The sequence below is a fragment of the Salvelinus namaycush genome, unplaced genomic scaffold (genome assembly GCF_016432855.1).
Source record: "Salvelinus namaycush isolate Seneca unplaced genomic scaffold, SaNama_1.0 Scaffold429, whole genome shotgun sequence".
NCBI lineage: Eukaryota > Metazoa > Chordata > Actinopteri > Salmoniformes > Salmonidae > Salvelinus > Salvelinus namaycush.
The window spans coordinates 133,227-146,429 of NW_024061119.1; the positions used below are offsets into that span (position 1 = coordinate 133,227).

At 44.1% G+C, this 13,203-nt stretch overlaps 1 long non-coding RNA gene across 1 annotated transcript; it reads left to right on the plus strand.

Annotated features, from left to right (window-relative positions):
• Positions 1–392: 392 nt before the first annotated feature.
• LOC120041270 lies at positions 393–1,538 on the plus strand. The gene is made up of 4 exons (XR_005475869.1): positions 393–491; positions 780–808; positions 919–985; positions 1,501–1,538. It is a non-coding gene; the product is annotated as an uncharacterized LOC120041270 (long non-coding RNA).
• Positions 1,539–13,203: the final 11,665 nt, after the last annotated feature.

Sequence of the window (13,203 nt, forward strand, 5' to 3'; positions counted from 1 at the left end):
TTCTCATATTAATGTAAGTGCCTTTGACATGGGTTAGTCTATCAACTCCTTTTGGTGATATTGTGTAGTGTAGGCTATATTCAATATCATTCATTTAGCCTAATTTGTTTTTTCAGAGAAAACCAATTCTCAGAGGTAAGAATTCCCCTTGTGAATATGATGCAGATTGTATCAACCTTTAGTTCTGTATTGTCCATGATGAGATGTTCTTACCACAACCTTCTTATACTTTTATGTTGTACAGACCTACAGCCAGACAGGATGATCACAGCCAATGTATGTTCCAAACAAAATACATCAAGCACTGCACACACTACTAACACAACTACACACATGCATGTACAAACACATATTCTAATTTCATTTTAATTTTGTTTCTGTTGTAGATGATTTGGTGATGGGAGCTATGAGCAGTGCAGGCATGTTGGATTCAAGGGATGCTGGGTTCTATTCTCTCATCACCTCTGTACCGTCCACATTTTTGCCCTCAGGTGAGTTTGTAACAGAAGGTCTTCTGTCCCTGTCTTCCTGACCTGGGACGTGAATTTGGGACACTCAGCACAATAACACTTAATCACTCAATGCCAACCATACTAACTTACATTTTTTAGTCAGAGCATCTTGAAAGCGTGAGAAAAGAGCTGTAAGTCTCCAGGGTGGTTTGAGTCAGGAGGGGAAGTGTGAAGGGACATCAAACCCTGTTATTTTCACTTCTTCTGACCCCCCCCAGAAAAAAACAACCTCTTACTTGTGTCTTTGTCTCTCTCTGTGAGGTGCAGGTCCTGTGAAGCAATCTGCAAATGAAAATGTAAGTACAGCAAAATTAATTACCTTGGATATAGATACATACTGGTTTTCGGATGGACAGACAGACAGTCTGAGGGAAAATAAGGATCTTTCTCTCTCTCTTTCCTCCAGGCTGATTCAGAGAATGCAGGGGTCTACAGCCTGATCACTTCTGTACCATCCACATCTATACCATTAGGTTTGTCTATTTAATTCAATCCCAATGATTCATAACATGTAGGGCTTTTTATAGGACTCAAAGTTGTTTAGGCTTGTATGTTGGTCTGACGTAGTCATATCAGTAATTATGTATGTATATAAGTTATACATAAGATAATGTGTATGAGAATAGCATGAGAATAGAGCTGTACTTCTACAGGATGGTTTGAGTCAGGAGGAGAAGTGTGAAGTACAGCAAATTGGCATGCAACCACACACACACACACACACACACACACACACACACACACACACACACACACACACACACACACACACACACACACACACACACTCACTCACTCACTCACTCACTCACTCACTCACTCACTCACTCACTCACTCACTCACTCACTCACTCACTCACTCACTCACTCACTCACTCACTCACTCACTCACTCACTCACTCACTCACTCACTCACTCACTCACTCACTCACTCACTCACTCACTCACTCACTCACTCACTCACTCAGGCTCCCTCTGTGTTGTACAGGCCCTGTTGAAGAAAATGGAAAGTCATCTGAAAACGACAATGTAAGTTCAGAATCACCCACTGTGTTTGATGATTGTGAACGGCTCTCCGTTTCAGATTGATGTTACATCCTTTTAAGTTACATTACATTTACATTACTGTAGAATTAAAGGACTGAAGTTAAACTGTTTGTTTCTTTTCTCTAGTCTGATACGTACCACGTATACAGCTCAATCCCCGACAGACCAGCAACCTCAGCCCAGCCGGATGGGTTGTACAGTCTTCTGCAGACACACTGAAACTACACCACTGGCTCTCTGTATGTCTCACAGAAATACTCTTTCTTTCAGGATGTCCTTTATTTATCATACATCATGCTACTGTAAATAAGTATCTAATACATCTACTGCAGTACCGTTTCTATTTATAAGCGACATACAGTAAGCAGCCACTAGAGGCCCCTCCAGAAAGAAACGTAGGATAGTAGAATATACAACGTGCAGTTTCGAAATGTGGTTCTGCATCAGCAGTTTTTCTCTTGTTATGTCAGTCACTGACAGTCACTCAATTATCCCATGTCAGCTAAGATTGTATAGATTGCTAGGCCCAGTTAGTCTCGCCAGCTACCTAAGTCTTGTAGTAATGGCCAAATTACTGCCCAGGGGCCCTGACCTCCAGGGGGCCCCCAATGATTTTGTTAGTCACTCTCACTCAGATATCAAATGAACATGGCATAAGTCATGGCAAAATGTTTAGAATTGCAGTAAATTAGCTTTAAAACTGAATTTTAATTATTTCAACGACAATGGCACCACGTGTTGAATTTCAGGAAATTTGCTTAATAACTGCAAAGTTCTCTCTGACCCATGGTAAAATGAGTAGAATTGCAGGACATTAACTTTAAAGCTGATGGGCAAGTCTTGCTTAGGGCCCCCAAAATGCTTGGAACTGCCGTAATTCACTGTATCACAAATAGACACCTGGCTTGTGTTACATGCCTATCCATAATATTTGTTAATGTGTTAGTATTTTTATTTGGGCATTTTGGAGGGGTCCGGGGCATACTCCCCTTTAAACATTTTTTAAGTAAATTCCCAAGTAAATATATAGTGTATTTATATCTATTCTGTCATCTGTGTGATGTCTCCTTCCATAATGGTTTGATACATTTTACTAAATAGAATATATTTGTGATCAAAATCGATAGATACAGACAATTTTAAATAAATAAATATGTAACATATTCACACATAATGCAAAAAACAGGTAAATTAGGAAATTAAGATAAATTAAGTCATTAAGATCCAAAGTGGTATTGCAAAGACATTTTTCTTGGTGAAATTCATCTTGCGTTGAAATATGCTTATTATATAATCCAGATGCACCCAAAAAATCTGGGGGAAAAGTATAATTTTATTTTAACAATTTTTGCGGCAAAAGTTAGCAAACCCCAAAAGCCTGATCTTACAGCAAAAGTATTGATATTGATATTGCCCACATACTTTGTTACAAGCTACAAAATATAACATTTCGGTTTTACATTTTTTGACATTGTTGGCAACATCAGATAATCAAAACTGAAAAATATAGATTTCCTAAATGCTATTCAAATCTCCCAATTTCTCCATGTTTACTTATTAACTTGTTATTTTCTAAGTTCCCAGTTGAATTTCAACTTACTCAGCACCTCAGTCGCTCCTTCAATGTGCAGTGTTGTAGACACATTCTAGCCTTGAAGTCCAATGACTGCGGAGTGGTTTAGATGTAAATGGTGTGAGAACACAACTTCATTACATGTTTGTCCAGTTATAATATGAGCTTACATTCTGTTTCGATGCACACTTGAGCCCAGCGGTCAGGAGGGTCGATTATGCTATGGGGGATGGCTTTGTTTGTTGAAAAGGGGTGGCTCTCCCCTCACCTCCCATATACACTGTACATATATCTTTCTATTGTGTTATTGACTGTACGTTTGTTTATGTGTAACTCTGTGTTGTTGTTTTTGTCGCATTGCTTTGCTTTATCTTGGCCTGGTCGCAGTTGTAAATGAGAACTTGTTCTCAACTGGCCTACCTGGTTAATTAAATGTGAAATAAAATAAAAAATAAATCCCTCTTCTATAAGACCTATAAGGTACAGCAAATACAAATCCTATGTTTTTTTTCTCCATTTGAAATGCTCTCTTCTGTAAAACAAAAAAGTAAGCAGAATAAATTGACTTTGACCATTCCCTCATCTTTGTTAGTATTTTACATGATTTGATCTTGATTATTCAAGATAATGCAACAACTATGTACTGTTGTCTATGTCACCTTTTTCTGGCCACTGGTGAAGATCAAGGTGCTATTTTCCTTAAATGTTTCTTTCAGTCCATATACAGCGCATTCGGAAAGTATTCAGACACCTTGACTTTTTCCACATTTTGTTACGTTAAAGCCTCTCTAAAATGGATTAAATAGCCCCCCCCCATTAACCTACACACAATGCCCCATAATGACAAAGCAAAAACAGATTTTTAGACATAGGTTTTATACATAAACACTGAAAATGATATTTAAATAAGTATTCAGACCCATTACCCAGTACTTTGCTGAAGCACCTTTGGCAGCAATTACAGCCTCAAGTCTTCTTGGGTATGACGCTACAAGCTTGGCACACCTGTATTAGGGAGTTTCTTCCATTCTTCTCTGCAGACCCTCTCAAGCTCTGTCAGGTTGGATGTGGAGCGTTGCTGCACAGCTATTTTCAGGTCTCTCGAGATGTTTGATCGGGTTCAAGTCCGGGTTCTGGCAGGGCCACTCAAGGACATTCAGATACTTGTCCCAAAGCCACTCCTGCGTTGTCTTCGCTGTGTGCTTAGGGTCGTTATCCTATTGGAAGGTAAACCTTCGCCCCAGTCTGAGGTCCTGAGTGCTCTGTAGCAGGTTTTCATCAAGGATCTCTCTGTACTTTGCTCTGTTCATCTTTCCCTCGATCCTGACATGTCTTCCAGTCCCTGCTGCTGAAAACATCCCCACAGCATGATGTTGCCACCACCATGCTTCACCATAGGGATTGTGCAAGGTTTCCTCCAGACTTGATGCTTGGCATTCAGGCCAAAGACTTCAATCTTGGTTTCATCAGACCAGAGAATATTGTTTCTCATGGTCTGAGAGTCCTTAAGGTGCCGTTTGGCAAACTCTAAGCAGGCTGTCATGTGCATTTTACTGAGGTGTGGCTTCCGTCTGGCCACTCTACCATAAAAGGCTGATTGGTGGAGTACTGCAGAGATGGTTGTCCTTCTGGATGGTTCTCCCATCTCCACAGAGGGACTCTGGTGCTCTGTCAGAGTGACCATTGGGTTCTTGGTCACCTCCTGGACCAAGGTCCTTCTCCCCTGATTTTCACAGAGACAGATAATGCTTAGTCCTGGACTAAAAATATTATTCAAAGGAGAATTTACAGATTATCTGTATTGTGGTTGGTTCTACTGTGAGGGAGGCAAAGTGGCCTGCATTCTCCTGCAGCAGTCACAGACAGTCTACAGATCACATACCAACCAGTACATGTATGCTGTCACATATCCACACCTGCAAACAGGTGCCCGAGTGCACACATACACACGCACCCACACACACACACCACAGTCGGGTAGAAAGTTAGACGAGACTCTTGCCGCATCCTGTCCTTCTGAAACTTCAGTCTATAATATTTCAGAGACTAGTTGTGTTGAGGAGATTGACAGAAGTACTGTTGAACCAAACCTCAGATACATCTAACTGAAATTTTTCAACTACTTTACCAGACAATTTTAGCAAGATATAAAAAAAACTCAACTAAATTCACCCCCCAAAAACACCAATATGAGAAATGTATTAATGCTTCTGACCATTACAACAAGCATCTCACGAGTGATGAAACCCCACTTGTCATGCTATATTTCCATGGAAATGTTCAGTGTCGTTGTTTACTGCTTATGTATCTGCACCTCTATTATTAAGCTAATAACTACAGTAGATAGGAGAAATATTGCCTCTAATGCACACTGTGTAGAGTCATATGGAGCCACAAAAAGACTGTTTCTTGTTTCTTACTTTTGGATGTTGGCAATATATACTGCAGTTGTACATGAAACCTGCTTTTTATTGTGCAGTGTAGTTAAAAAGAAAGCCTGAATAAAATATAGTTATTTCCTCTGACAGATAAGCAAATGATTTTAGCTCATGTTAGGAGCAGGAGACATTTACCTCTAATCACATCAGTTGATGGACTTTCATTGTGGTTTTCCTGTGAGCAGGCTCCTCGTCTTCCTCTCTATTAAAAGCATTCTCTCAGTCACAGACACGGTACTTATTTTGTAGTTTGTGATAGTCTGTTTCTCTGAAACATGGCGTTATTCACCCTGATCTGGCTCGTTATCTGTTTTTGATCATCCTCCTTTGATTTGAGTTAATCCTCTTATCCAACTATTTGTCACGATCGACAAAGGGACTGAGAGAGGACCAAGGCGCAGCGCGTGGAAAGTACATCTTCTCTTTATTAGAAGAAGGAAAAAACCGAAACAAAAACAACAAACAGACGAACGTGAAGCTAAGCAAGAACTAAGTGCATACATGCAACATAGAACATCGACATAGACAATTCCCCACAAACAGCTAAAGCCTATGGTTGCCTTAAATATGGCTCCCAATCAGAGACAACAATAACCAGCTGTCTAATTGAGACCCAATTCAGGCAACCATAGACTTTCCTAGATACCTACACTCAACCATAGACACAGCTAGACTTCTATACTAAACATGAACCCAACTACTCTAATAAACCCCCTAAACTTTACAACCACCCTAGACACTACAAAAAACACATACATTCCCCATGTCACACCCTGACCTAACTAAAATAATAAAGAAAACAAAGAATACTAAGGCCAGGGCGTGACATAACCCCCCCCTTAAGGTGCGAACTCCGGGCGCACCAGCACACAGTCTAGGGGAGGGTCTGGGTGGGCGTTCGTCCACGGCGGCGGCTCCGGCACTGGTCCCCACCCCACCACAGTCACTACCCGCCTCCGTAGCCTCCTCCAAATGGCCACCCTCCACATTAACCCCACTGGTTTAAGGGGCAGCACCGGACTAAGGGGCAGCACCGGACTAAGGGGCAGCACCGGACTAAGGGGCAGCACCGGACTAAGGGGCAGCACCGGACTAAGGGGCAGCACCGGACTAAGGGGCAGCACCGGACTAAGGGGCAGCACCGGGATAAGGGGCAGCACCGGGATAAGGGGCAGCTCCGGACTGAGGGACGGCAGCTCCGGACTGAGGGACGGCAGCTCCGGACTGAGGGACGGATCCTGGCTGGATGACGGCTCTGGCGGATCCTGGCTGGACGGCTCTGGCGGATCCTGGCTGGACGGCTCATGGTTGGCTGACGGATCTGGCTGCTCATGGCTGGCTGACGGATCTGGCTGCTCATGGCTGGCTGACGGATCTGGCTGCTCATGGCTGGCTGACGGATCTGGCTGCTCATGGCTGGCTGACGGATCTGGCTGCTCATGGCTGGCTGACGGATCTGGCTGCTCATGGCTGGCTGACGGATCTGGCTGCTCATGGCTGTCTGACGGATCTGGCTGCTCATGGCTGGCTGGCGGCTCTGGCTGCTCATGGCTGGCTGACGGATCTGGCTGCTCATGGCTGGCTGGCGGCTCTGGCAGATCCTGTCTGGTTGGCGGCTCTGGCAGATCCTGTCTGGTTGGCGGCTCTGGCAGATCCTGTCTGGTTGGCGGCTCTGGCAGATCCTGTCTGGTTGGCGGCTCTGGCAGATCCTGTCTGGTTGGCGGCTCTGGCAGATCCTGTCTGGTTGGCGGCTCTGGCAGATCCTGTCTGGTTGGCGGCTCTGGCAGATCCTGACTGACGAATGGCTCTAGCGGCTCCTGACTGACGAACGGCTCTGACGGCTCGGGACAGACGGACGGCTCTGACGGCTCGGGGCAGACGGATGGCTCAGATGGCGCTGGGTAGACGGATGGCTCAGATGGCGCTGGGTAGACGGATGGCTCAGATGGCGCTGGGTAGACGGATGGCTCAGATGGCGCTGGGTAGACTGATGGCTCAGATGGCGCTTGGCAGACGGGTGGCTCAGATGGCGCTTGGCAGACGGGCAGTTCAGGCCCCGCTGTGCAGACGGCAGACTCTGGCCGGCTGAGGTGCACTGTAGGCCTGGTGCGTGGTGCCGGAACTGGTGTTACCGGGCTGGGGACACGCACCTTCAGGCTAGTGCGGGGAGAAGGAACAGGGCATACTGGACCCTGGAGACGCACATTAGGCCTAGTGCGTGGTGCCGGAACTGGTGGTACCGGGCTGGGGACACGCATCTCAGGGCTAGTGCGGGGAGCAGCAACAGGACGCACAGGACTCTGGGGACACACAGGAGGCTTGGTGCGTGGTGTAGGCACCGGTGGCAAAGGGCTGGAGACACGCACCATAGGGCTAGTGCGTGGAGGAGGCACTGGTGGTACTGGGTCGGGGCGGGGAGGTGGCGCCGGAAATACCGGACCGTGCATGCGTACTGGCTCCCTTGAGCACTGAGCCTGCCCAACCTTACCTGGTTGTATGCTCCCCGTCGCCCGACCAGTGCGGGGAGGTGGAATAACCCGCACCGGGCTATGTAGGCGAACCGGGGACACCATGCTTAAGGCTGGTGCCATGTACGCCGGCCCGAGGAGACGCACTGGTGACCAGATACGTTGGACCGGCTTCATGACATCCGGCTCAACGCTCAATCTAGCCCGGCCGATACGTGGAGCTGGAATGTACCGAACCGGGCTATGCACACGTACAGGAGACACCATGCGCTCTACTGCGTAACACGGTGTCTGCCCGTACTCTCGCTCTCCACGGTAAGTACAGGGAGTAGGCGCAGGTCTCCTACCTGACTTCGCCACACTCCCTTTAAGGCCCCCCCCCAAGAAATTTTTGGGTTGTACTCACGGGCTTCCAGCCTTGCTTCCGTGCTGCCTCCTCATATCGCCTCCTCTCGGCTTTAGCTGCCTCCAGCTCTTCACGAGGGAGGCGATATTCTCCCGGTTGTGCCCAAGGCCCCTTACCATCCAGTATCTCCTCCCATGTCCATGAATCCTGTGTAGGTGGATCCTGTTGCCGCTTGACACACCGCTTGGTCGTAGATTGGTGGGGAATTCTGTCACGATCGACAAAGGGACTGAGAGAGGACCAAGGCACAGCGCGTGGAAAGTACATCTTCTCTTTATTAGAAGAAGGAAAAAACCGAAACAAAAACAACAAACAGACGAACGTGAAGCTAAGCAAGAACTAAGTGCATACATGCAACATAGAACATCGACATAGACAATTCCCCACAAACAGCTAAAGCCTATGGTTGCCTTAAATATGGCTCCCAATCAGAGACAACAATAACCAGCTGTCTAATTGAGACCCAATTCAGGCAACCATAGACTTTCCTAGATACCTACACTCAACCATAGACACAGCTAGACTTCTATACTAAACATGAACCCAACTACTCTAATAAACCCCCTAAACTTTACAACCACCCTAGACACTACAAAAAACACATACATTCCCCATGTCACACCCTGACCTAACTAAAATAATAAAGAAAACAAAGAATACTAAGGCCAGGGCGTGACACTATTGCACTAATATATATACACTGTATACAGCTATATCGTTGGTATTGAGTGTCTAATTTGATCAATTTGATCATATTTCATGTGAATATTGTACACTGAGTATACAAAACATTAAGAACACATGGTCTTTCACCAATTTTATTGGATTTAGGTGAAAAGTTGGGTGAAAAAAGATCAAATACATTTTTCAAATCCAATCATTTTCCCACATTGATTCAACGTAATCACATTGTTTTTTGGTTGAAATGATGTGGAAACAAAGTTGATTCAATCAGTTTTTGCCCAGTGGGTAGTTACTAACATGATGTTACTGGTGCACTTTGACTGATGCCAATCTATACATATGTTAAACGTTTGTTCTCAAGAATCATATCCCCACCATGTTTTTAATTTCCTTTTCTTAATCTCGAGTTCGGTCTCGATACCACATATTGAGTGTCTCGGTCTCGGATCCATTTTCACTCAGTCTTGACTTGGTCTTGGACAATGATGACTCTGAATTTCTTCCTTAAACCAGCCGAGTCTTTGGAGGTGGCAAAATGTTTTCTTTTGCAGTGACATTTGCTGTTTTGGACCTGTAAACACCGATCCTGTAGAGCCGTGCTTCCCAAACCTCTTCCTGGAGATCTACTGTCCTGTAGGTTTTCAGTCCAACCCTAATTTAGCATATCTGATTCAGCTAGTTAAGGTCTTGTTGAGCAGCAAATTAGTAGAATCAGGTGTGTTAAATTAGGGTTGGACTTAAAACCCACAGGATGATAGATCTCCAGGAAGAGGGTTGGGCAGCCCTGCTGTAGAGGGCCTATGAGCTATTTCGTAAGTATGAAACAATCACAGTCAGTAAAGGTTAGGAATTTATTCTTCAATGATCATGGAAATGAAATAAACAATAGGAAATAGATGCCGATTTCAATCGAATTTTAGAATCCAAAGATTAAATAAATAGGCCTAGATTTGAACTCTTCTCATTAAAGGCACATTATATTTAGCTACCTGTTCTTTTGTTATGAATAAGAGTATCATCACATACTGAGTGTACAAAACATTCCTAATATTGAGTTGCATCCCCTTTTGCCTTCAGGGCAGCCTCAATTCGTTGGGGCATGGACTCCACAAGGTGTCGAAAGCGTTCCACAGGGATACTGGCCCATGTTGACTCCAATGCTTCCCACAGTTGTGTCAAGTTGGCTAGATGTCCGTTTGGTGGTGGATCATTATTGATACACACGGTAAACTGCTGAGCATGAAAAACCCACCTTTCACAGTCAGAGGATTACGGCAACCGCACAGCGTTACTCACACTAAATGACTTTATTTCCAGAGGACATATGAGATGGATGTGGTTCTGAACAGAGAATAATATCAATGAATATACTAATACACATGGCATGAGAATGAATGAGTAACAGCAATGAGCAATAATAATATTAACTGTATAAGGAGATAGTGACATAAGCAAAGGACTGTATAAGACACAGCATCAACTACTATTAACCACCAGCAAAAGTAACAACCAACAGTAAATGCACAACTTTCAATAACAACATCACTCACTTCTGTCCACGCACTCCATCACTCTTGTCCACTTGGAGAGAGACTGTGGAGGCTCTGACCTGAGCAGGTAGAAGGACTGTCAGGTGTCCTGCTCCCTAGCAACCTATTGGTGGCCTGGAATCAGAGGTCACTGGGAGTTGGGGAGACAGTTTGTTATCGTCTAGTCTCTCTGGCAGCAAGTCCTCCACTGGCAGCTTCATTAAATAGTACCCGCAAATCACCAGTCTCAACGTCAACAGTGAAGAGGCAACTCTGGGATGCTGGCCTTCTAGTTAGAGTTGCAAAGAAAAAACATATCTCAGACTGGCCAATAAAAAGAAAGATTAAGAATGGGGAAAAAACACAGACACTGGACAGAGTCGCCTCTTCACTGTTGACGTTGAGACTGGTGTTTTGCGGGTACTATTTAATGAAGCTGCCAGTTGAGGACTTGCGAGGTGTCTGTTTCTCAAACTAGACACTCTAATGTACTTGTCCTCTTGCTCAGTTGTGCACCGGGGCCTCCCACTCCTCTTTCTATTCTGATTAGAGCCAGTTCGCACTGTTCTGTGAAGGATGTAGTACACAGCATTGTACGAGATCTTCAGTTTCTTGGCAATTTCTCTCATGGAATAGCCTTCATTTCTCAGAACAAGAATAGACTGACCATTTTGAGCCTGTAATCGAACCCACAAATGCTGATGCTCCAGATACTCAACTAGTCTATAGAAGGCCAGTTTTATTGCTTCCTTAATCAGAACAACAGTTTTTAGCTGTGCTATTGTAATTGCAAAATGTTTTTCTAATGATCAATTACCCTTTAAATGATAAACTTGGATTAGCTAACACAACGCGCCATTGGAACACAGGAGTGATGGTTGCTGATAATGGGCCTCTGTACGTCTATGTAGATATTCCATAAAGAATCAGCCGTTTCCAGCTACAAATATCATTTACAACATTAACAATGTCTACACTGTATTTCTGATCAATTTTAATAGATAAAAAATGTGCTTTTCTTTCAAAAACAAGGACATTTCTATGTGACCCCAAACTTTTAAACGGTAGTGTATATCAAGCAAGTATTTTTATATTCCACAGGTATTATCAGATTAACTTTTTCTTCAGATAATTATCAGACTCAAGTAAAAAAAATGCTGTAAACACACAAATACTTTAAGTAAAAAAGATTCTCACAAAAGTAGTCCACTGGGCCATTACTAGTCCTGTATTAGCGGACTGATATAGATGTCTTCAACACGGCTAACTACTTCCAGCGGCTCTGGAGAGTGATGAATGTGCTGCTAACGACCAAATCACTGTTAATAATTCCACTCGTTCACAGAGGCATGCACGATTAGACGTGAGACAGATCAAAAATATAAGCGTTCTGAGCTTTGATCACCGCTGGGAGCAATATATAGATGTTGGCTCATAATTGATTTTCTTTATTGTGTACAAAATATATTTTTTTACTAATATGTTTTAAATTAGAGGAAATTACAGAGATCCAGACCTTGGTGTCCTCCTATGTTTTTACGGTCCTGCGGGGGAGGGATCTATATTAAAGAATTAATTTGCATTTTTCCCCAATTTCATGACTACGATCTTTTGTCATCGCTGCAACTCCCCAACTGGCTCAGGAGAGGCGAAGGTCGAGTCATGCGTCTTTCAAAACATGACCCACCAAGCCGTGCTTCTTAACACCCGCTTGCTTAAACTGGAATCCAGTTGCACCAATGTGTCAGAGGACACACCGTTCAACTGACGACCGGAATCAGCCTGCAGGTGCCCGGCCCACCACAAGGAGTCGCTAGAGCGCGATGAGCCAAGTAAAGCCCCGCAAGCCAAACCCCCCATCCAATCCTGGACAACGCTGAGCCAATTGTGCGCCGCCCTATGGAACTGCCCGGTCACAGCCGGTTGTGACCCCGCAATATTGCGATGCGGTGCCTTAGACCGCTGCGCCACTCAGGAGGCCATTAAAGAACATTCTAAAAGAATCCCACCATTTTAGTATACTTGAGGATTCCATTGATCATTTGGTGTGTCTAAATACAAAGTGCCATTGGTGTAACTCAATTTAATTGTGAGGAAAACGATTAATCATATCGATTTAGTCAATTATTTTGAAAGGGTAATTAACTAAAACGACCAAAACATTGTCATTGGTGGCACAATGTTACCATAATGGTAAACATGATTTAAAGTCATTAAGATGCCATATCAGTTGATTTATAATGGGAAGATGTACCTAAATACATTTAAATTAATTAAAAATCCACAAAAATGTATTAATGCCCAAATGTCACCGCAATTCAAGAACGACCCTTGAACATTCAAAGTGTTTGATTGCTGTTCCAGACAGACATACAGGATAACTAAGATCTAGTTTTCTCTCTCTCTCTTCCAGGTGGATTCAGGGGATACAGGAAACTACAGTCTGATCACTTCTGTACCATCCACATTAATGCCCACTGTTGGAGTGGATACGCAGGCATCTCAAAAAGTACAGCACAAATAAAAAATGATAGCCATAGTTTGTC